At 44.3% G+C, this 24506-nt stretch overlaps 9 non-coding genes across 9 annotated transcripts; 4 read left to right on the top strand and 5 right to left on the bottom strand.

Annotated features, from left to right (window-relative positions):
- Positions 1–183: 183 nt before the first annotated feature.
- trnal-aag (transfer RNA leucine (anticodon AAG)) lies at positions 184–265 on the bottom strand. The gene has a single exon. It is a non-coding gene; the product is annotated as a tRNA-Leu (tRNA).
- Positions 266–1943: 1678 nt separating this feature from the next.
- Positions 1944–2017, top strand: trnat-agu (transfer RNA threonine (anticodon AGU)). Its single transcript has one exon. It is a non-coding gene; the product is annotated as a tRNA-Thr (tRNA).
- A 1013-nt stretch (positions 2018–3030) lies between these two features.
- On the bottom strand, positions 3031–3112 carry trnal-aag (transfer RNA leucine (anticodon AAG)). Its single transcript has one exon. It is a non-coding gene; the product is annotated as a tRNA-Leu (tRNA).
- A 2765-nt stretch (positions 3113–5877) lies between these two features.
- On the bottom strand, positions 5878–5959 carry trnal-aag (transfer RNA leucine (anticodon AAG)). Its single transcript has one exon. It is a non-coding gene; the product is annotated as a tRNA-Leu (tRNA).
- A 1678-nt stretch (positions 5960–7637) lies between these two features.
- Positions 7638–7711, top strand: trnat-agu (transfer RNA threonine (anticodon AGU)). The gene has a single exon. It is a non-coding gene; the product is annotated as a tRNA-Thr (tRNA).
- A 1013-nt stretch (positions 7712–8724) lies between these two features.
- On the bottom strand, positions 8725–8806 carry trnal-aag (transfer RNA leucine (anticodon AAG)). Its single transcript has one exon. It is a non-coding gene; the product is annotated as a tRNA-Leu (tRNA).
- A 2765-nt stretch (positions 8807–11571) lies between these two features.
- On the bottom strand, positions 11572–11653 carry trnal-aag (transfer RNA leucine (anticodon AAG)). Its single transcript has one exon. It is a non-coding gene; the product is annotated as a tRNA-Leu (tRNA).
- Positions 11654–16178: 4525 nt separating this feature from the next.
- trnat-agu (transfer RNA threonine (anticodon AGU)) lies at positions 16179–16252 on the top strand. Its single transcript has one exon. It is a non-coding gene; the product is annotated as a tRNA-Thr (tRNA).
- Positions 16253–19025: 2773 nt separating this feature from the next.
- Positions 19026–19099, top strand: trnat-agu (transfer RNA threonine (anticodon AGU)). Its single transcript has one exon. It is a non-coding gene; the product is annotated as a tRNA-Thr (tRNA).
- Positions 19100–24506: the final 5407 nt, after the last annotated feature.

Genomic DNA, 24506 nt, shown 5'->3' with positions numbered 1-24506 from the left:
AACGCAAAAAGTGGCAAAGCGCTTTTGGGGTGAGAGGACGCAAGAGGGTTTTTGTTTTGTGCCTTGATGTCAAGCTGAGAAAGTATCTTTAAACACTTTGCTTAGTTTCTCGAGAGACTGCCAAAAGGCAGTTCCCTCCCTTTCGTCTGAAGTCAGCTGAAAAGGGGTCGCAACAGAAGCGCCTGGTAGCAGTGGGATTCGAACCCACGCCCCCAAAGAGACTGGAGCCTTAATCCAGCACCTTAGACCGCTCGGCCACGCTACCCGCTGTGTGCTGTCTCTTTGTCTCATTACTTGCTCGGAGGAGGTCGGGTGGGTTTTGCTCTTGTCACCCGACTTAGTGGCGTTATGACCGTGGAACCGACTGCACCTGCTTTTTCTGAGATGCTTCCCCTCTCATGGTGAGATCTCGACTTCTTTAACACCTCTGGATAAAGATCTTCTGTGGAGCAGGTTTCAGACCTCTGCGTACAGCACCCTTGATGTCATTTTATTTTTACAGCAGCCGCATCCGGAAAGTTGTGTCTTTTACGTTTTATTTGAACAACAAAACTACATACAATACAAACAAGAGCACATATAACGTATGAAGAAAATCATCAGGGGCACATGCTATAATACAATTACACTTTATGAAAAACGATTACACAAGGTAAATAAAGATAAGGTCCGCACAGCTTGTTCTTACATTTCGAAAGAGTCCGTAAATACCCCTTTACGTCTATTTTGAACTGTTCAAACGTAGGACTCTTCCCAGACCATTTCACTTTATACCACATTCCTAAACGAGGATGCATCTCCTGTTTTAGAACTATTTTGGCCATGTGGCTTATACAACACACCCACAGTATTCAAATGGTGGACTGCAGATCTGTGCTATAGTTCAGTCGAATTCGAAGGATCCAGCAATCGTACTGGATTTCACTGGGATTCTGAAATGTCTCTTGCAAAAGTATTCGGGTTTGCTTGAACCTTTGATAAAAAAAGTGATCTGATCTGAAACTACCCAGCTTACAATCTCTGAGGTAGTTGTCACTAAACTCGGACGTGATGTGGCACACATGTGCCGTGTGCCTTTACTTTTGTAAAAAACTGGTATCGGGAAAAGTTTCTTAATATTTCTTTTGATTAGCATGCAAGAAAATGGGATCATTACCTATGGAATTTCCCGCCAGCGTGGAGCTTGAATTCACAACCTTGAGATTCAGTGTTCAAGAGTCACAGAAGAGGTCGGCCTGGTCTTCAGTTTGCCAACGATAAGCTCCGGCAGTGCTCCTCTGTAAAGCAGATTGTTCGGATCGGTTATGTGGGACGGCACTTCGATACTAAGATCGTTTGCAGCACACGCATTGTTTCCCCCCTTCACGCAAAAAACATAGACGAAGGAAGCTCTCTTGTCTTGGGCTGCTGACTCCCGGATTTAAAGCGCTCTGGGTGCCAGCTAAGTCTCTAACAAGCACACTATAAAGACAGGAATTACACTTTGCTCACGTCACGCATGGAATGGCGAGGCTACTTGTTCCAATATTATCTAGTCACACCTCATATGGTGCCGATTCCTGGATTTCATTTAAGAAAGAGCACTGCAAACACCGTAAACAGTGCAAAACGTGTGATGAAAGAAGTCTTTTCCCCCCTTTGTCTAAAGCAGAACACAGCGGAGTCATGCCGAGGGTTGTGAGATCAAGATTTCAGTGGAGCACTGTCGTCTACGTCTTTAGCAACATGAGTTGGACATCCTCTTGTACACGGAAAGCAGATTGAGATCCTCTGACATGAAAAGTGCCAGATAAAAGCCATTTCTCATCCTTTCTCTTAGTGGTGGAGCTATCGCATGTAAATGAAGCAACTTGCAAGGCGAGCAGGCTCGGTGCACACCGAACGCAGATGTCTCAGAGCAGTTGGGACGTGTCCAAGTGGCCGTCAAAGGACAGCACTTTGCCGGCGCCGTGGCTTAGTTGGCTAAAGCGCCTGTCTAGTAAACAGGAGATCCTGGGTCCGATTCCCAGCGGTGCCTTTCTTCCTGTCTTACTGTACAGAATTTATCCTTACGGGCAAATCCCATGCCTTTTAATTCAGGCGAATGCAAGTGTTCGTTTCCTTTCTGGAACAACTTGTTTTGAAAGAAATCTATACAGCTTGCGAAAGATGAAACACAAATCTTGCTTATCAGTGAAGAAGAGGTACTCCCAGCAGGCCAGCTAATACCAGCAGTGTTTTTTTTTCACCCTAACCCAGAGAATGGAGAAAAGCGAGGCGCCTGTGGCTCTGCAGTGTAATCAGTTCGCGAGTTCGGCGTTTAGCTGAAAGAGTGGTAAATGCAGCTCGCCCCAGCCCGTCCTTATTCTTTTAAAGAGGATAAAAAATTAACTTCGCCGCCATTACTACCAGCTTTAAAAGGCTGCCATGGGCACGGAAAAAAACACACTACAGATGACTTTTCTGGAACCGAAGCAGAGATTCCTTTTCGAACCAACTGATAAAGCTCAGCCAGTGAATACTGTTAACAGAATGTGAAAGCACGATCAACTTTCTAACTGCAACCACAGGAAAAACAGCAAGAAGCAGGCTCCATTCCCCATTTAAATCTGTCGTGCGAGGCATGCTTCTTGAACGCATGAAGTAAATGCCACGATCGCTTTTGAACTTGGACAAAGTACTTCCAAAGGAGCGCTATGCGCAAAGATTTAACAAGCTCAACCCCCGCCAACGATTCGGTGTGAAGAAGCAGAACATTCAATTTTCACAGACAGAAGCGGCACACCAGCACAGCCAACATTAAAACGGAGGGCACACTACGATTTGCATTGACACAAAAGTGATCTGGGCAGACGTCGTTCCCTGCATAACGCAAAAAGTGGCAAAGCGCTTTTGGGGTGAGAGGACGCAAGAGGGTTTTTGTTTTGTGCCTTGATGTCAAGCTGAGAAAGTATCTTTAAACACTTTGCTTAGTTTCTCGAGAGACTGCCAAAAGGCAGTTCCCTCCCTTTCGTCTGAAGTCAGCTGAAAAGGGGTCGCAACAGAAGCGCCTGGTAGCAGTGGGATTCGAACCCACGCCCCCAAAGAGACTGGAGCCTTAATCCAGCACCTTAGACCGCTCGGCCACGCTACCCGCTGTGTGCTGTCTCTTTGTCTCATTACTTGCTCGGAGGAGGTCGGGTGGGTTTTGCTCTTGTCACCCGACTTAGTGGCGTTATGACCGTGGAACCGACTGCACCTGCTTTTTCTGAGATGCTTCCCCTCTCATGGTGAGATCTCGACTTCTTTAACACCTCTGGATAAAGATCTTCTGTGGAGCAGGTTTCAGACCTCTGCGTACAGCACCCTTGATGTCATTTTATTTTTACAGCAGCCGCATCCGGAAAGTTGTGTCTTTTACGTTTTATTTGAACAACAAAACTACATACAATACAAACAAGAGCACATATAACGTATGAAGAAAATCATCAGGGGCACATGCTATAATACAATTACACTTTATGAAAAACGATTACACAAGGTAAATAAAGATAAGGTCCGCACAGCTTGTTCTTACATTTCGAAAGAGTCCGTAAATACCCCTTTACGTCTATTTTGAACTGTTCAAACGTAGGACTCTTCCCAGACCATTTCACTTTATACCACATTCCTAAACGAGGATGCATCTCCTGTTTTAGAACTATTTTGGCCATGTGGCTTATACAACACACCCACAGTATTCAAATGGTGGACAGCAGATCTGTGCTATAGTTCAGTCGAATTCGAAGGATCCAGCAATCGTACTGGATTTGACTGGGATTCTGAAATGTCTCTTGCAAAAGTATTCGGGTTTGCTTGAACCTTTGGTAAAAAAAGTGATCTGATCTGAAACTACCCAGCTTACAATCTCTGAGGTAGTTGTCACTAAACTCGGACGTGATGTGGCACACATGTGCCGTGTGCCTTTACTTTTGTAAAAAACTGGTATCGGGAAAAGTTTCTTAATATTTCTTTTGATTAGCATGCAAGAAAATGGGATCATTACCTATGGAATTTCCCGCCAGCGTGGAGCTTGAATTCTCAACCTTGAGATTCAGTGTTCAAGAGTCACAGAAGAGGTCGGCCTGGTCTTCAGTTTGCCAACGATAAGCTCCGGCAGTGCTCCTCTGTAAAGCAGATTGTTCGGATCGGTTATGTGGGACGGCACTTCGATACTAAGATCGTTTGCAGCACACGCATTGTTTCCCCCCTTCACGCAAAAAACATAGACGAAGGAAGCTCTCTTGTCTTGGGCTGCTGACTCCCGGATTTAAAGCGCTCTGGGTGCCAGCTAAGTCTCTAACAAGCACACTATAAAGACAGGAATTACACTTTGCTCACGTCACGCATGGAATGGCGAGGCTACTTGTTCCAATATTATCTAGTCACACCTCATATGGTGCCGATTCCTGGATTTCATTTAAGAAAGAGCACTGCAAACACCGTAAACAGTGCAAAACGTGTGATGAAAGAAGTCTTTTCCCCCCTTTGTCTAAAGCAGAACACAGCGGAGTCATGCCGAGGGTTGTGAGATCAAGATTTCAGTGGAGCACTGTCGTCTACGTCTTTAGCTACATGAGTTGGACATCCTCTTGTACACGGAAAGCAGATTGAGATCCTCTGACATGAAAAGTGCCAGATAAAAGCCATTTCTCATCCTTTCTCTTAGTGGTGGAGCTATCGCATGTAAATGAAGCAACTTGCAAGGCGAGCAGGCTCGGTGCACACCGAACGCAGATGTCTCAGAGCAGTTGAGACGTGTCCAAGTGGCCGTCAAAGGACAGCACTTTGCCAGCGCCGTGGCTTAGTTGGCTAAAGCGCCTGTCTAGTAAACAGGAGATCCTGGGTCCGATTCCCAGCGGTGCCTTTCTTCCTGTCTTACTGTACAGAATTTATCCTTACGGGCAAATCCCATGCCTTTTAATTCAGGCGAATGCAAGTGTTCGTTTCCTTTCTGGAACAACTTGTTTTGAAAGAAATCTATACAGCTTGCGAAAGATGAAACACAAATCTTGCTTATCAGTGAAGAAGAGGTACTCCCAGCAGGCCAGCTAATACCAGCAGTGTTTTTTTTTCACCCTAACCCAGAGAATGGAGAAAAGCGAGGCGCCTGTGGCTCTGCAGTGTAATCAGTTCGCGAGTTCGGCGTTTAGCTGAAAGAGTGGTAAATGCAGCTCGCCCCAGCCCGTCCTTATTCTTTTAAAGAGGATAAAAAATTAACTTCGCCGCCATTACTACCAGCTTTAAAAGGCTGCCATGGGCACGGAAAAAAACACACTACAGATGACTTTTCTGGAACCGAAGCAGAGATTCCTTTTCGAACCAACTGATAAAGCTCAGCCAGTGAATACTGTTAACAGAATGTGAAAGCACGATCAACTTTCTAACTGCAACCACAGGAAAAACAGCAAGAAGCAGGCTCCATTCCCCATTTAAATCTGTCGTGCGAGGCATGCTTCTTGAACGCATGAAGTAAATGCCACGATCGCTTTTGAACTTGGACAAAGTACTTCCAAAGGAGCGCTATGCGCAAAGATTTAACAAGCTCAACCCCCGCCAACGATTCGGTGTGAAGAAGCAGAACATTCAATTTTCACAGACAGAAGCGGCACACCAGCACAGCCAACATTAAAACGGAGGGCACACTACGATTTGCATTGACACAAAAGTGATCTGGGCAGACGTCGTTCCCTGCATAACGCAAAAAGTGGCAAAGCGCTTTTGGGGTGAGAGGACGCAAGAGGGTTTTTGTTTTGTGCCTTGATGTCAAGCTGAGAAAGTATCTTTAAACACTTTGCTTAGTTTCTCGAGAGACTGCCAAAAGGCAGTTCCCTCCCTTTCGTCTGAAGTCAGCTGAAAAGGGGTCGCAACAGAAGCGCCTGGTAGCAGTGGGATTCGAACCCACGCCCCCAAACAGACTGGAGCCTTAATCCAGCACCTTAGACCGCTCGGCCACGCTACCCGCTGTGTGCTGTCTCTTTGTCTCATTACTTGCTCGGAGGAGGTCGGGTGGGTTTTGCTCTTGTCACCCGACTTAGTGGCGTTATGACCGTGGAACCGACTGCACCTGCTTTTTCTGAGATGCTTCCCCTCTCATGGTGAGATCTCGACTTCTTTAACACCTCTGGATAAAGATCTTCTGTGGAGCAGGTTTCAGACCTCTGCGTACAGCACCCTTGATGTCATTTTATTTTTACAGCAGCCGCATCCGGAAAGTTGTGTCTTTTACGTTTTATTTGAACAACAAAACTACATACAATACAAACAAGAGCACATATAACGTATGAAGAAAATCATCAGGGGCACATGCTATAATACAATTACACTTTATGAAAAACGATTACACAAGGTAAATAAAGATAAGGTCCGCACAGCTTGTTCTTACATTTCGAAAGAGTCCGTAAATACCCCTTTACGTCTATTTTGAACTGTTCAAACGTAGGACTCTTCCCAGACCATTTCACTTTATACCACATTCCTAAACGAGGATGCATCTCCTGTTTTAGAACTATTTTGGCCATGTGGCTTATACAACACACCCACAGTATTCAAATGGTGGACAGCAGATCTGTGCTATAGTTCAGTCGAATTCGAAGGATCCAGCAATCGTACTGGATTTGACTGGGATTCTGAAATGTCTCTTGCAAAAGTATTCGGGTTTGCTTGAACCTTTGGTAAAAAAAGTGATCTGATCTGAAACTACCCAGCTTACAATCTCTGAGGTAGTTGTCACTAAACTCGGACGTGATGTGGCACACATGTGCCGTGTGCCTTTACTTTTGTAAAAAACTGGTATCGGGAAAAGTTTCTTAATATTTCTTTTGATTAGCATGCAAGAAAATGGGATCATTACCTATGGAATTTCCCGCCAGCGTGGAGCTTGAATTCTCAACCTTGAGATTCAGTGTTCAAGAGTCACAGAAGAGGTCGGCCTGGTCTTCAGTTTGCCAACGATAAGCTCCGGCAGTGCTCCTCTGTAAAGCAGATTGTTCGGATCGGTTATGTGGGACGGCACTTCGATACTAAGATCGTTTGCAGCACACGCATTGTTTCCCCCCTTCACGCAAAAAACATAGACGAAGGAAGCTCTCTTGTCTTGGGCTGCTGACTCCCGGATTTAAAGCGCTCTGGGTGCCAGCTAAGTCTCTAACAAGCACACTATAAAGACAGGAATTACACTTTGCTCACGTCACGCATGGAATGGCGAGGCTACTTGTTCCAATATTATCTAGTCACACCTCATATGGTGCCGATTCCTGGATTTCATTTAAGAAAGAGCACTGCAAACACCGTAAACAGTGCAAAACGTGTGATGAAAGAAGTCTTTTCCCCCCTTTGTCTAAAGCAGAACACAGCGGAGTCATGCCGAGGGTTGTGAGATCAAGATTTCAGTGGAGCACTGTCGTCTACGTCTTTAGCTACATGAGTTGGACATCCTCTTGTACACGGAAAGCAGATTGAGATCCTCTGACATGAAAAGTGCCAGATAAAAGCCATTTCTCATCCTTTCTCTTAGTGGTGGAGCTATCGCATGTAAATGAAGCAACTTGCAAGGCGAGCAGGCTCGGAGCACACCGAACGCAGATGTCTCAGAGCAGTTGAGACGTGTCCAAGTGGCCGTCAAAGGACAGCACTTTGCCGGCGCCGTGGCTTAGTTGGCTAAAGCGCCTGTCTAGTAAACAGGAGATCCTGGGTCCGATTCCCAGCGGTGCCTTTCTTCCTGTCTTACTGTACAGAATTTATCCTTACGGGCAAATCCCATGCCTTTTAATTCAGGCGAATGCAAGTGTTCGTTTCCTTTCTGGAACAACTTGTTTTGAAAGAAATCTATACAGCTTGCGAAAGATGAAACACAAATCTTGCTTATCAGTGAAGAAGAGGTACTCCCAGCAGGCCAGCTAATACCAGCAGTGTTTTTTTTTCACCCTAACCCAGAGAATGGAGAAAAGCGAGGCGCCTGTGGCTCTGCAGTGTAATCAGTTCGCGAGTTCGGCGTTTAGCTGAAAGAGTGGTAAATGCAGCTCGCCCCAGCCCGTCCTTATTCTTTTAAAGAGGATAAAAAATTAACTTCGCCGCCATTACTACCAGCTTTAAAAGGCTGCCATGGGCACGGAAAAAAACACACTACAGATGACTTTTCTGGAACCGAAGCAGAGATTCCTTTTCGAACCAACTGATAAAGCTCAGCCAGTGAATACTGTTAACAGAATGTGAAAGCACGATCAACTTTCTAACTGCAACCACAGGAAAAACAGCAAGAAGCAGGCTCCATTCCCCATTTAAATCTGTCGTGCGAGGCATGCTTCTTGAACGCATGAAGTAAATGCCACGATCGCTTTTGAACTTGGACAAAGTACTTCCAAAGGAGCGCTATGCGCAAAGATTTAACAAGCTCAACCCCCGCCAACGATTCGGTGTGAAGAAGCAGAACATTCAATTTTCACAGACAGAAGCGGCACACCAGCACAGCCAACATTAAAACGGAGGGCACACTACGATTTGCATTGACACAAAAGTGATCTGGGCAGACGTCGTTCCCTGCATAACGCAAAAAGTGGCAAAGCGCTTTTGGGGTGAGAGGACGCAAGAGGGTTTTTGTTTTGTGCCTTGATGTCAAGCTGAGAAAGTATCTTTAAACACTTTGCTTAGTTTCTCGAGAGACTGCCAAAAGGCAGTTCCCTCCCTTTCGTCTGAAGTCAGCTGAAAAGGGGTCGCAACAGAAGCGCCTGGTAGCAGTGGGATTCGAACCCACGCCCCCAAAGAGACTGGAGCCTTAATCCAGCACCTTAGACCGCTCGGCCACGCTACCCGCTGTGTGCTGTCTCTTTGTCTCATTACTTGCTCGGAGGAGGTCGGGTGGGTTTTGCTCTTGTCACCCGACTTAGTGGCGTTATGACCGTGGAACCGACTGCACCTGCTTTTTCTGAGATGCTTCCCCTCTCATGGTGAGATCTCGACTTCTTTAACACCTCTGGATAAAGATCTTCTGTGGAGCAGGTTTCAGACCTCTGCGTACAGCACCCTTGATGTCATTTTATTTTTACAGCAGCCGCATCCGGAAAGTTGTGTCTTTTACGTTTTATTTGAACAACAAAACTACATACAATACAAACAAGAGCACATATAACGTATGAAGAAAATCATCAGGGGCACATGCTATAATACAATTACACTTTATGAAAAACGATTACACAAGGTAAATAAAGATAAGGTCCGCACAGCTTGTTCTTACATTTCGAAAGAGTCCGTAAATACCCCTTTACGTCTATTTTGAACTGTTCAAACGTAGGACTCTTCCCAGACCATTTCACTTTATACCACATTCCTAAACGAGGATGCATCTCCTGTTTTAGAACTATTTTGGCCATGTGGCTTATACAACACACCCACAGTATTCAAATGGTGGACTGCAGATCTGTGCTATAGTTCAGTCGAATTCGAAGGATCCAGCAATCGTACTGGATTTCACTGGGATTCTGAAATGTCTCTTGCAAAAGTATTCGGGTTTGCTTGAACCTTTGATAAAAAAAGTGATCTGATCTGAAACTACCCAGCTTACAATCTCTGAGGTAGTTGTCACTAAACTCGGACGTGATGTGGCACACATGTGCCGTGTGCCTTTACTTTTGTAAAAAACTGGTATCGGGAAAAGTTTCTTAATATTTCTTTTGATTAGCATGCAAGAAAATGGGATCATTACCTATGGAATTTCCCGCCAGCGTGGAGCTTGAATTCACAACCTTGAGATTCAGTGTTCAAGAGTCACAGAAGAGGTCGGCCTGGTCTTCAGTTTGCCAACGATAAGCTCCGGCAGTGCTCCTCTGTAAAGCAGATTGTTCGGATCGGTTATGTGGGACGGCACTTCGATACTAAGATCGTTTGCAGCACACGCATTGTTTCCCCCCTTCACGCAAAAAACATAGACGAAGGAAGCTCTCTTGTCTTGGGCTGCTGACTCCCGGATTTAAAGCGCTCTGGGTGCCAGCTAAGTCTCTAACAAGCACACTATAAAGACAGGAATTACACTTTGCTCACGTCACGCATGGAATGGCGAGGCTACTTGTTCCAATATTATCTAGTCACACCTCATATGGTGCCGATTCCTGGATTTCATTTAAGAAAGAGCACTGCAAACACCGTAAACAGTGCAAAACGTGTGATGAAAGAAGTCTTTTCCCCCCTTTGTCTAAAGCAGAACACAGCGGAGTCATGCCGAGGGTTGTGAGATCAAGATTTCAGTGGAGCACTGTCGTCTACGTCTTTAGCTACATGAGTTGGACATCCTCTTGTACACGGAAAGCAGATTGAGATCCTCTGACATGAAAAGTGCCAGATAAAAGCCATTTCTCATCCTTTCTCTTAGTGGTGGAGCTATCGCATGTAAATGAAGCAACTTGCAAGGCGAGCAGGCTCGGTGCACACCGAACGCAGATGTCTCAGAGCAGTTGGGACGTGTCCAAGTGGCCGTCAAAGGACAGCACTTTGCCGGCGCCGTGGCTTAGTTGGCTAAAGCGCCTGCCTAGTAAACAGGAGATCCTGGGTCCGATTCCCAGCGGTGCCTTTCTTCCTGTCTTACTGTACAGAATTTATCCTTACGGGCAAATCCCATGCCTTTTAATTCAGGCGAATGCAAGTGTTCGTTTCCTTTCTGGAACAACTTGTTTTGAAAGAAATCTATACAGCTTGCGAAAGATGAAACACAAATCTTGCTTATCAGTGAAGAAGAGGTACTCCCAGCAGGCCAGCTAATACCAGCAGTGTTTTTTTTTCACCCTAACCCAGAGAATGGAGAAAAGCGAGGCGCCTGTGGCTCTGCAGTGTAATCAGTTCGCGAGTTCGGCGTTTAGCTGAAAGAGTGGTAAATGCAGCTCGCCCCAGCCCGTCCTTATTCTTTTAAAGAGGATAAAAAATTAACTTCGCTGCCATTACTACCAGCTTTAAAAGGCTGCCATGGGCACGGAAAAAAACACACTACAGATGACTTTTCTGGAACCGAAGCAGAGATTCCTTTTCGAACCAACTGATAAAGCTCAGCCAGTGAATACTGTTAACAGAATGTGAAAGCACGATCAACTTTCTAACTGCAACCACAGGAAAAACAGCAAGAAGCAGGCTCCATTCCCCATTTAAATCTGTCGTGCGAGGCATGCTTCTTGAACGCATGAAGTAAATGCCACGATCGCTTTTGAACTTGGACAAAGTACTTCCAAAGGAGCGCTATGCGCAAAGATTTAACAAGCTCAACCCCCGCCAACGATTCGGTGTGAAGAAGCAGAACATTCAATTTTCACAGACAGAAGCGGCACACCAGCACAGCCAACATTAAAACGGAGGGCACACTACGATTTGCATTGACACAAAAGTGATCTGGGCAGACGTCGTTCCCTGCATAACGCAAAAAGTGGCAAAGCGCTTTTGGGGTGAGAGGACGCAAGAGGGTTTTTGTTTTGTGCCTTGATGTCAAGCTGAGAAAGTATCTTTAAACACTTTGCTTAGTTTCTCGAGAGACTGCCAAAAGGCAGTTCCCTCCCTTTCGTCTGAAGTCAGCTGAAAAGGGGTCGCAACAGAAGCGCCTGGTAGCAGTGGGATTCGAACCCACGCCCCCAAAGAGACTGGAGCCTTAATCCAGCACCTTAGACCGCTCGGCCACGCTACCCGCTGTGTGCTGTCTCTTTGTCTCATTACTTGCTCGGAGGAGGTCGGGTGGGTTTTGCTCTTGTCACCCGACTTAGTGGCGTTATGACCGTGGAACCGACTGCACCTGCTTTTTCTGAGATGCTTCCCCTCTCATGGTGAGATCTCGACTTCTTTAACACCTCTGGATAAAGATCTTCTGTGGAGCAGGTTTCAGACCTCTGCGTACAGCACCCTTGATGTCATTTTATTTTTACAGCAGCCGCATCCGGAAAGTTGTGTCTTTTACGTTTTATTTGAACAACAAAACTACATACAATACAAACAAGAGCACATATAACGTATGAAGAAAATCATCAGGGGCACATGCTATAATACAATTACACTTTATGAAAAACGATTACACAAGGTAAATAAAGATAAGGTCCGCACAGCTTGTTCTTACATTTCGAAAGAGTCCGTAAATACCCCTTTACGTCTATTTTGAACTGTTCAAACGTAGGACTCTTCCCAGACCATTTCACTTTATACCACATTCCTAAACGAGGATGCATCTCCTGTTTTAGAACTATTTTGGCCATGTGGCTTATACAACACACCCACAGTATTCAAATGGTGGACTGCAGATCTGTGCTATAGTTCAGTCGAATTCGAAGGATCCAGCAATCGTACTGGATTTGACTGGGATTCTGAAATGTCTCTTGCAAAAGTATTCGGGTTTGCTTGAACCTTTGATAAAAAAAGTGATCTGATCTGAAACTACCCAGCTTACAATCTCTGAGGTAGTTGTCACTAAACTCGGACGTGATGTGGCACACATGTGCCGTGTGCCTTTACTTTTGTAAAAAACTGGTATCGGGAAAAGTTTCTTAATATTTCTTTTGATTAGCATGCAAGAAAATGGGATCATTACCTATGGAATTTCCCGCCAGCGTGGAGCTTGAATTCACAACCTTGAGATTCAGTGTTCAAGAGTCACAGAAGAGGTCGGCCTGGTCTTCAGTTTGCCAACGATAAGCTCCGGCAGTGCTCCTCTGTAAAGCAGATTGTTCGGATCGGTTATGTGGGACGGCACTTCGATACTAAGATCGTTTGCAGCACACGCATTGTTTCCCCCCTTCACGCAAAAAACATAGACGAAGGAAGCTCTCTTGTCTTGGGCTGCTGACTCCCGGATTTAAAGCGCTCTGGGTGCCAGCTAAGTCTCTGACAAGCACACTATAAAGACAGGAATTACACTTTGCTCACGTCACGCATGGAATGGCGAGGCTACTTGTTCCAATATTATCTAGTCACACCTCATATGGTGCCGATTCCTGGATTTCATTTAAGAAAGAGCACTGCAAACACCGTAAACAGTGCAAAACGTGTGATGAAAGAAGTCTTTTCCCCCCTTTGTCTAAAGCAGAACACAGCGGAGTCATGCCGAGGGTTGTGAGATCAAGATTTCAGTGGAGCACTGTCGTCTACGTCTTTAGCTACATGAGTTGGACATCCTCTTGTACACGGAAAGCAGATTGAGATCCTCTGACATGAAAAGTGCCAGATAAAAGCCATTTCTCATCCTTTCTCTTAGTGGTGGAGCTATCGCATGTAAATGAAGCAACTTGCAAGGCGAGCAGGCTCGGTGCACACCGAACGCAGATGTCTCAGAGCAGTTGAGACGTGTCCAAGTGGCCGTCAAAGGACGGAACTTTGCCGGCGCCGTGGCTTAGTTGGCTAAAGTGCCTGTCTAGTAAACAGGAGATCCTGGGTCCGATTCCCAGCGGTGCCTTTCTTCCTGTCTTACTGTACAGAATTTATCCTTACGGGCAAATCCCATGCCTTTTAATTCAGGTGAATGCAAGTGTTTGTTTCCTTTCTGGAACAACTTGTTTTGAAAGAAATCTATACAGCTTGCGAAAGATGAAACACAAATCTTGCTTATCAGTGAAGAAGAGGTACTCCCAGCAGGCCAGCTAATACCAGCAGTGTTTTTTTTTCACCCTAACCCAGAGAATGGAGAAAAGCGAGGCGCCTGTGGCTCTGCAGTGTAATCAGTTCGCGAGTTCGGCGTTTAGCTGAAAGAGTGGTAAATGCAGCTCGCCCCAGCCCGTCCTTATTCTTTTAAAGAGGATAAAAAATTAACTTCGCTGCCATTACTACCAGCTTTAAAAGACTGCCATGGGCACGGAAAAAAACACACTACAGATGACTTTTCTGGAACCGAAGCAGAGATTCCTTTTCGAACCAACTGATAAAGCTCAGCCAGTGAATACTGTTAACAGAATGTGAAAGCACGATCAACTTTCTAACTGCAACCACAGGAAAAACAGCAAGAAGCAGGCTCCATTCCCCATTTAAATCTGTCGTGCGAGGCATGCTTCTTGAACGCATGAAGTAAATGCCACGATCGCTTTTGAACTTGGACAAAGTACTTCCAAAGGAGCGCTATGCGCAAAGATTTAACAAGCTCAACCCCCGCCAACGATTCGGTGTGAAGAAGCAGAACATTCAATTTTCACAGACAGAAGCGGCACACCAGCACAGCCAACATTAAAACGGAGGGCACACTACGATTTGCATTGACACAAAAGTGATCTGGGCAGACGTCGTTCCCTGCATAACGCAAAAAGTGGCAAAGCGCTTTTGGGGTGAGAGGACGCAAGAGGGTTTTTGTTTTGTGCCTTGATGTCAAGCTGAGAAAGTATCTTTAAACACTTTGCTTAGTTTCTCGAGAGACTGCCAAAAGGCAGTTCCCTCCCTTTCGTCTGAAGTCAGCTGAAAAGGGGTCGCAACAGAAGCACCTGGCAGCAGTGGGATTCGAACCCACGCCCCCAAGGAGATTGGAGCCTTAATCCAGCGCCTTAGACCGCTGGGCCACGCTACCCGCTGTGCGCTGTCTCTTTGTCTCATTACTTGCTCGGAGGAGGTCGGGTGGGTTTTGCTCTTGTCACCCGACTTAGTGGCGTTATGACCGTGGAACCGACTGCACCTGCTTTTTCTGAGATGCTTCCCCTCTCATGGTGAGATCTCGACTTCTTTAACACCTCTGGATAAAGATCTTCTGTGGAGCAGGTTTCAGACCTCTGCGTACAGCACCCTTGATGTCATTTTATTTTTACAGCAGCCACATCCGGAAAGTTGTGTCTTTTACGTTTTATTTGAACAACAAAACTACATACAATACAAACAAGAGCACATATAACGTATGAAGAAAATCATCAGGGGCACATGCTATAATACAATTACACTTTATGAAAAACGATTACACAAGGTAAATAAAGATAAGGTCCGCACAGCTTGTTCTTACATTTCGAAAGAGTCCGTAAATACCCCTTTACGTCTATTTTGAACTGTTCAAACGTAGGACTCTTCCCAGACCATTTCACTTTATACCACATTCCTAAACGAGGATGCATCTCCTGTTTTAGAACTATTTTGGCCATGTGGCTTATACAACACACCCACAGTATTCAAATGGTGGACTGCAGATCTGTGCTATAGTTCAGTCGAATTCGAAGGATCCAGCAATCGTACTGGATTTGACTGGGATTCTGAAATGTCTCTTGCAAAAGTATTCGGGTTTGCTTGAACCTTTGATAAAAAAAGTGATCTGATCTGAAACTACCCAGCTTACAATCTCTGAGGTAGTTGTCACTAAACTCGGACGTGATGTGGCACACATGTGCCGTGTGCCTTTACTTTTGTAAAAAACTGGTATCGGGAAAAGTTTCTTAATATTTCTTTTGATTAGCATGCAAGAAAATGGGATCATTACCTATGGAATTTCCCGCCAGCGTGGAGCTTGAATTCACAACCTTGAGATTCAGTGTTCAAGAGTCACAGAAGAGGTCGGCCTGGTCTTCAGTTTGCCAACGATAAGCTCCGGCAGTGCTCCTCTGTAAAGCAGATTGTTCGGATCGGTTATGTGGGACGGCACTTCGATACTAAGATCGTTTGCAGCACACGCATTGTTTCCCCCCTTCACGCAAAAAACATAGACGAAGGAAGCTCTCTTGTCTTGGGCTGCTGACTCCCGGATTTAAAGCGCTCTGGGTGCCAGCTAAGTCTCTGACAAGCACACTATAAAGACAGGAATTACACTTTGCTCACGTCACGCATGGAATGGCGAGGCTACTTGTTCCAATATTATCTAGTCACACCTCATATGGTGCCGATTCCTGGATTTCATTTAAGAAAGAGCACTGCAAACACCGTAAACAGTGCAAAACGTGTGATGAAAGAAGTCTTTTCCCCCCTTTGTCTAAAGCAGAACACAGCGGAGTCATGCCGAGGGTTGTGAGATCAAGATTTCAGTGGAGCACTGTCGTCTACGTCTTTAGCTACATGAGTTGGACATCCTCTTGTACACGGAAAGCAGATTGAGATCCTCTGACATGAAAAGTGCCAGATAAAAGCCATTTCTCATCCTTTCTCTTAGTGGTGGAGCTATCGCATGTAAATGAAGCAACTTGCAAGGCGAGCAGGCTCGGTGCACACCGAACGCAGATGTCTCAGAGCAGTTGAGACGTGTCCAAGTGGCCGTCAAAGGACGGAACTTTGCCGGCGCCGTGGCTTAGTTGGCTAAAGCGCCTGTCTAGTAAACAGGAGATCCTGGGTCCGATTCCCAGCGGTGCCTTTCTTCCTGTCTTACTGTACAGAATTTATCCTTATGGGCAAATCCCATGCCTTTTAATTCAGGTGAATGCAAGTGTTTGTTTCCTTTCTGGAACAACTTGTTTTGAAAGAAATCTATACAGCTTGCGAAAGATGAAACACAAATCTTGCTTATCAGTGAAGAAGAGGTACTCCCAGCAGGCCAGCTAATACCAGCAGTGTTTTTTTTTCACCCTAACCCAGAGAATGGAGAAAAGCGAGGCGCCTGTGGCTCTGCAGTGTAATCAGTTCGCGAGTTCGGCGTTTAGCTGAAAGAGTGGTAAATGCAGCTCGCCCCAGCCCGTCCTTATTCTTTTAAAGAGGATAAAAAATTAACTTCGCTGCCATTACTACCAGCTTTAAAAGACTGCCATGGGCACGGAAAAAAACACACTACAGATGACTTTTCTGGAACCGAAGCAGAGATTCCTTTTCGAACCAACTGATAAAGCTCAGCCAGTGAATACTGTTAACAGAATGTGAAAGCACGATCAACTTTCTAACTGCAACCACAGGAAAAACAGCAAGAAGCAGGCTCCATTCCCCATTTAAATCTGTCGTGCGAGGCATGCTTCTTGAACGCATGAAGTAAATGCCACGATCGCTTTTGAACTTGGACAAAGTACTTCCAAAGGAGCGCTATGCGCAAAGATTTAACAAGCTCAACCCCCGCCAACGATTCGGTGTGAAGAAGCAGAACATTCAATTTTCACAGACAGAAGCGGCACACCAGCACAGCCAACATTAAAACGGAGGGCACACTACGATTTGCATTGACACAAAAGTGATCTGGGCAGACGTCGTTCCCTGCATAACGCAAAAAGTGGCAAAGCGCTTTTGGGGTGAGAGGACGCAAGAGGGTTTTTGTTTTGTGCCTTGATGTCAAGCTGAGAAAGTATCTTTAAACACTTTGCTTAGTTTCTCGAGAGACTGCCAAAAGGCAGTTCCCTCCCTTTCGTCTGAAGTCAGCTGAAAAGGGGTCGCAACAGAAGCACCTGGCAGCAGTGGGATTCGAACCCACGCCCCCAAGGAGATTGGAGCCTTAATCCAGCGCCTTAGACCGCTGGGCCACGCTACCCGCTGTGCGCTGTCTCTTTGTCTCATTACTTGCTCGGAGGAGGTCGGGTGGGTTTTGCTCTTGTCACCCGACTTAGTGGCGTTATGACCGTGGAACCGACTGCACCTGCTTTTTCTGAGATGCTTCCCCTCTCATGGTGAGATCTCGACTTCTTTAACACCTCTGGATAAAGATCTTCTGTGGAGCAGGTTTCAGACCTCTGCGTACAGCACCCTTGATGTCATTTTATTTTTACAGCAGCCACATCCGGAAAGTTGTGTCTTTTACGTTTTATTTGAACAACAAAACTACATACAATACAAACAAGAGCACATATAACGTATGAAGAAAATCATCAGGGGCACATGCTATAATACAATTACACTTTATGAAAAACGATTACACAAGGTAAATAAAGATAAGGTCCGCACAGCTTGTTCTTACATTTCGAAAGAGTCCGTAAATACCCCTTTACGTCTATTTTGAACTGTTCAAACGTAGGACTCTTCCCAGACCATTTCACTTTATACCACATTCCTAAACGAGGATGCATCTCCTGTTTTAGAACTATTTTGGCCATGTGGCTTATACAACACACCCACAGTATTCAAATGGTGGACTGCAGATCTGTGCTATAGTTCAGTCGAATTCGAAGGATCCAGCAATCGTACTGGATTTCACTGGGATTCTGAAATGTCTCTTGCAAAAGTATTCGGGTTTGCTTGAACCTTTGATAAAAAAAGTGATCTGATCTGAAACTACCCAGCTTACAATCTCTGAGGTAGTTGTCACTAAACTCGGACGTGATGTGGCACACATGTGCCGTGTGCCTTTACTTTTGTAAAAAACTGGTATCGGGAAAAGTTTCTTAATATTTCTTTTGATTAGCATGCAAGAAAATGGGATCATTACCTATGGAATTTCCCGCCAGCGTGGAGCTTGAATTCACAACCTTGAGATTCAGTGTTCAAGAGTCACAGAAGAGGTCGGCCTGGTCTTCAGTTTGCCAACGATAAGCTCCGGCAGTGCTCCTCTGTAAAGCAGATTGTTCGGATCGGTTATGTGGGACGGCACTTCGATACTAAGATCGTTTGCAGCACACGCATTGTTTCCCCCCTTCACGCAAAAAACATAGACGAAGGAAGCTCTCTTGTCTTGGGCTGCTGACTCCCGGATTTAAAGCGCTCTGGGTGCCAGCTAAGTCTCTAACAAGCACACTATAAAGACAGGAATTACACTTTGCTCACGTCACGCATGGAATGGCGAGGCTACTTGTTCCAATATTATCTAGTCACACCTCATATGGTGCCGATTCCTGGATTTCATTTAAGAAAGAGCACTGCAAACACCGTAAACAGTGCAAAACGTGTGATGAAAGAAGTCTTTTCCCCCCTTTGTCTAAAGCAGAACACAGCGGAGTCATGCCGAGGGTTGTGAGATCAAGATTTCAGTGGAGCACTGTCGTCTACGTCTTTAGCTACATGAGTTGGACATCCTCTTGTACACGGAAAGCAGATTGAGATCCTCTGACATGAAAAGTGCCAGATAAAAGCCATTTCTCATCCTTTCTCTTAGTGGTGGAGCTATCGCATGTAAATGAAGCAACTTGCAAGGCGAGCAGGCTCGGTGCACACCGAACGCAGATGTCTCAGAGCAGTTGAGACGTGTCCAAGTGGCCGTCAAAGGACAGCACTTTGCCGGCGCCGTGGCTTAGTTGGCTAAAGCGCCTGTCTAGTAAACAGGAGATCCTGGGTCCGATTCCCAGCGGTGCCTTTCTTCCTGTCTTACTGTACAGAATTTATCCTTACGGGCAAATCCCATGCCTTTTAATTCAGGCGAATGCAAGTGTTCGTTTCCTTTCTGGAACAACTTGTTTTGAAAGAAATCTATACAGCTTGCGAAAGATGAAACACAAATCTTGCTTATCAGTGAAGAAGAGGTACTCCCAGCAGGCCAGCTAATACCAGCAGTGTTTTTTTTTCACCCTAACCCAGAGAATGGAGAAAAGCGAGGCGCCTGTGGCTCTGCAGTGTAATCAGTTCGCGAGTTCGGCGTTTAGCTGAAAGAGTGGTAAATGCAGCTCGCCCCAGCCCGTCCTTATTCTTTTAAAGAGGATAAAAAATTAACTTCGCCGCCATTACTACCAGCTTTAAAAGACTGCCATGGGCACGGAAAAAAACACACTACAGATGACTTTTCTGGAACCGAAGCAGAGATTCCTTTTCGAACCAACTGATAAAGCTCAGCCAGTGAATACTGTTAACAGAATGTGAAAGCACGATCAACTTTCGAACTGCAACCACAGGAAAAACAGCAAGAAGCAGGCTCCATTCCCCATTTAAATCTGTCGTGCGAGGCATGCTTCTTGAACGCATGAAGTAAATGCCACGATCGCTTTTGAACTTGGACAAAGTACTTCCAAAGGAGCGCTATGCGCAAAGATTTAACAAGCTCAACCCCCGCCAACGATTCGGTGTGAAGAAGCAGAACATTCAATTTTCACAGACAGAAGCGGCACACCAGCACAGCCAACATTAAAACGGAGGGCACACTACGATTTGCATTGACACAAAAGTGATCTGGGCAGACGTCGTTCCCTGCATAACGCAAAAAGTGGCAAAGCGCTTTTGGGGTGAGAGGACGCAAGAGGGTTTTTGTTTTGTGCCTTGATGTCAAGCTGAGAAAGTATCTTTAAACACTTTGCTTAGTTTCTCGAGAGACTGCCAAAAGGCAGTTCCCTCCCTTTCGTCTGAAGTCAGCTGAAAAGGGGTCGCAACAGAAGCACCTGGCAGCAGTGGGATTCGAACCCACGCCCCCAAGGAGATTGGAGCCTTAATCCAGCGCCTTAGACCGCTGGGCCACGCTACGCGCTGTGTGCTGTCTCTTTGTCTCATTACTTGCTCGGAGGAGGTCGGGTGGGTTTTGCTCTTGTCGCCCGACTTAGTGGCGTTATGACCGTGGAACCGACTGCACCTGCTTTTTCTGAGATGCTTCCCCTCTCATGGCGAGATCTCGACTTCTTTAACACCTCTGGATAAAGATCTGTGGAGCAGATTTCAGACCTCTGCGTACAGCACCCTTAATGTCATTTTATTTTTACAGCAACCGCATCCGGAAAGTTGTGTCTTTTACGTTTTATTTGAACAACAAAACTACATACAATACAAACAAGAGCACATATAACGTATCAAGAAAATCATCAGGGGCACATGCTATAATACAATTACACTTTATGAAAAACGATTACACAAGGTAAATAAAGATAAGGTCCGCACAGCTTGTTCTTACATTTCGAAAGAGTCCATAAATACCCCTTTACGTCTATTTTGAACTGTTCAAATGTAGGACTCTTCCCAGACCATTTCAGTTTATACCACATTCCTAAACGAGGATGCATCTCCTGTTTTAGAACTATTTTGGCCGTGTGGCTTATACAACACATCCACAGTATTCTAATGGTGGACTGCAGATCTGTGCTATAGTTCAGTCGAATTCGAAGGATCCAGCAATCGTACTGGATTTGACTGCGATTCTGAAATGTCTCTTGCAAAGGTATTCGGGTTTGCTTGAACCTTTAAAAAAATCTGAAACTACCCAGCTTACAATCTCTGAGGTAGTTGTCACTAAACTCGGACGTGATGTGCCACACATGTGCCGTGTGCCTTTACTTTTGTAAAAAACTGGTATAGGGAAAATTAAAGTCGAAACCCAAAACAGTTATATACTTAAGAGTAAATGCCTCCTAATAGCTAGCAAGCGCTCCTAGTTAGAAAAGTTGTTTGTCTCCCTGCCTGTCACGCGGGAAACTGGGGTTTGATTACCGACGGGGAGACAGCTAGTTTTTTATGATCAGATTCCAATCTTTAATGCTGTGTGTGAGAGTTTACGTAACTTTCCTTTTCTCACATTTTCTGATGACTATTCCGAAGGAGCGCCCTGTCAACTCCTAATACTTTTAAAAAATTCTACCTGCATGTTTGATTATTTTTGTTTTATTTAGAAAAAGTTCAATATTGATCATAACTAAAGAAAATAATTATCAGAAACAAAAACAAAATGTTGAAGATGCGACTCAATCTTGAATCAGAGCTGGGTGACACGGGCTTCTGTTCTGATATGGTTGTACGAGAAACAGGAGAAATCTTTTCTCTCCTATGGAGCATGAGCTGAATCAGGAAAGAGACATTTCATGTGTTTGTGCATATGTCAACGCATGACCTACATCGTAAAACTAAAACTAAATTAAAAACTAACATTAGATTTCAGAGACATTCATTTATATACAAACAAGAGATAGACAAAGCAATAATTCTACATTAACTTGTCCTGCACTGATCAGACTAATTGAAATGGTCTGATTCAGAGCCTGTGCAGCTCGTGCTAATACAACATTTTCCTTTGATTTCCTTTGAGGCGGAGTTGTCTTTAAAATCTGGATTAAATAAAAAGGAGTGACGTCAGTGTAAAACAGCTTTCCTTCTTGGGGAACAACGGTTGTGTTCCATATTTCTAATTATTTTGGTTTCAAGATAGCAATTTAGTATGAAACATAAAAGCCAGCTGGATAAAGCTGTTACACGTCATTTACAATGGTCTTTCAACTAATAGCCCGTGCAGGGATCAAACCCCAGCTGTTGGTACGAGTTGCGTAAGGCTCTGCAACATGCAGATGAGAAACTAACCTCTGCTTCTTCATTATATACACAGTGAGCTATATATGCGGGCTTACTGCCCCCTACGGGCACTGTATTTGATTGCGGTACAAGACTGGCCGTGGAGAAATGAAGTGAAGAGGGTGTGTTCATTAAAAGGCTCATAGCATCCCTGGATGGTCTCAAACCACCACCCTTTTGGTTAACAACCGAGCCACAAAGACTCATGTACAGCTTAACACTTCTCGGTCTCGGTGTAAGTGATACACTCCGTAAAATTTCTGGAGAATCATTTGTTTTTAAAGGAAAATCGCCAACAGCGGCCGAGATCTATTGGAGTTTTTTCATTCTATACTGCAATTTCTGAAGGGTACCCTGTGAAAATACGAATTTTGACGAGAAGGGACGGACATATAAGGTCAGTAGGCTTGGGGAATTGGACCTTATGGTGAAGGCTGCGGGCTCGGCATCAGCAGAACCTGATCAATATCGGTTGACTCCGATATACTTTGACAACTTAACTTCTGGATTTAGAGACATTTACCTTAGTGTCGGTATACTAAGATGTTTTGGTAACGAGGAAGGAGGGACAAAGCAAATTGGCAGAATGTGTGCTATTTTGTTGACTACAAGTCCTCACATGCCGGAGGGTCAATATTAAAAAAAAACGTAACAGTATAATCTCTTGTACTTCACAATTTAATAGTGTCTGTTACATTGTGTCTCACACCTCAGTGTCAGAATTGTGAGACGAGTTTGTAATCAGGAGGGAGGGCCATAGCAATTCAGCAGAAATTGCATTCACCTTTTCCCAATGCATTCTCACATGCCATTTTCTCACATGCCATGCTCAGAGGGTCATATTTTTAAAATGGTATCATAAAATGTCCTGAAGTTCAGGATTTTGACAGTCTGTTATATTGTGTCTCACACCTTGATGTCAGAAATATGAGACGATTTTAAAATCAGGAGGGAGGGCCCTAGCAATATAGCAAACATTGCATTTACCATTTGACAATGTATTCTCTCATGCCATGTTCAGAGGGTCGTATTTAAAAAACGGTACAGTACAATGTCCTGAAGTTCAGGATTTTGATAGTCTTTTCCATTGTCTCTCACACATCTGTGTCAGAATTTTTAGACATTTTTATAACCAGGAGGTAGGTTCGATCACCCTCTGCTCATCCTCAGTTAACCATATAGTCTCATATGCCATGTTCTAAATGTCCCATTTAAAACTGCTATATTAAAATTTCTTGTAAAATGCAAGAGTTTGAGACTTTTTATGATCAGAAGGCAAGGTCGTGGAAAATATGCAGAAAGTGCCAGTGAATTTATGTTTTGCCTTTGTCTTATTTACTCGTGGTATAACATGCCAGTTTGTTTTATTGTGAGTTGTGTTTCTGAAATGTGTTTCATACAAAAATGCAATTTGGACAGTCTCTACTTACATATTCCCCTTTACTGAGGAAATGTACAGTAAGACATCCGGATAAGTATTTTTAAAAATGACTGTAGAGAGCCATCTACAGGCGAACGACGACATAACATCACAGCAGCAGCATTTAAGATGGAACGAAAAACGCAAAGCAGCAGCTGGCGAATAAGAAGCCAACTTCAGCCTCGTTAATGCAATAGCATTAGGTGAGGTGGAAAAATATTTCTTGCTCTGAATCTTAACATTTTTATAGGAGGTGTTCTAGGACTTCTTGCCTCAGAAAAAAAAAACTGCCAGTACATCAGTTATTTCTACTCCATCAATAGCAGCAGTGTTATCAGTACTGAGCCCTAAATGTAGGTCCTATCATGATATAAAAAGTCGAAAGTATCGACTGCATTCAACTGATAAAATGTATCTTCTATGAGAGTTATATCTTTATCCAAAATACATCGGAAACAAATTTGCACGTTTTTTGGGGGGGATCCTGAAGACTGAGACTCAAAACTTTTTTTTTCCTTCTTTCCAGGAGGAAGGATTATTCAGATGCAAACATTGTCCCAAAATCAATGTACTCTCCATTGATATTCAAATCCTCAAATTCTTCATCTGAACGTCGATATTGAAATATGATATCGTACAAATTGTGGTTTTCTTTTTAAAGCAAATTTTGTGCTTTAAATTAAATAAATTGTATTTATTATGAATGTGCCGGAAATTTTTCAGTACTTTAGAGGGTTCTGCCATTTTAGATGTTATGCTGTTCCTGTCTGATTTATCAAATGTGTCATTTAAATCACCAGTCATTTCTATATCAGTCTGAAGGCCTTGCAGTAAAGATTGCAATTCATCCAAAAATGCCAAGTTTCCCACTGGTGATACATACAAGGAAATGAATGTATATTTTCCCCCCAACTCAACAAATTTAAGATCAAATACCTCCCTCATCTGCAGGTGGAGATAATAATGTCAGAATAAATACAGGTTTAAAAGTCAGGAGCATTGATAGTCCTATTTTAAAATGACACTAAAATGCTCACAATATATTAAAAAGCTCTGTAAAATGCAAAAATAATAAAAAAATATTAAA

The sequence above is a fragment of the Atractosteus spatula genome, chromosome 10 (assembly GCF_055471065.1).
Source record: "Atractosteus spatula isolate fAtrSpa1 chromosome 10, fAtrSpa1.hap1, whole genome shotgun sequence".
NCBI classification, from domain to species: Eukaryota; Metazoa; Chordata; class Actinopteri; order Semionotiformes; family Lepisosteidae; genus Atractosteus; species Atractosteus spatula.
This window is presented reverse-complemented; position numbering and strand designations above follow the sequence as displayed.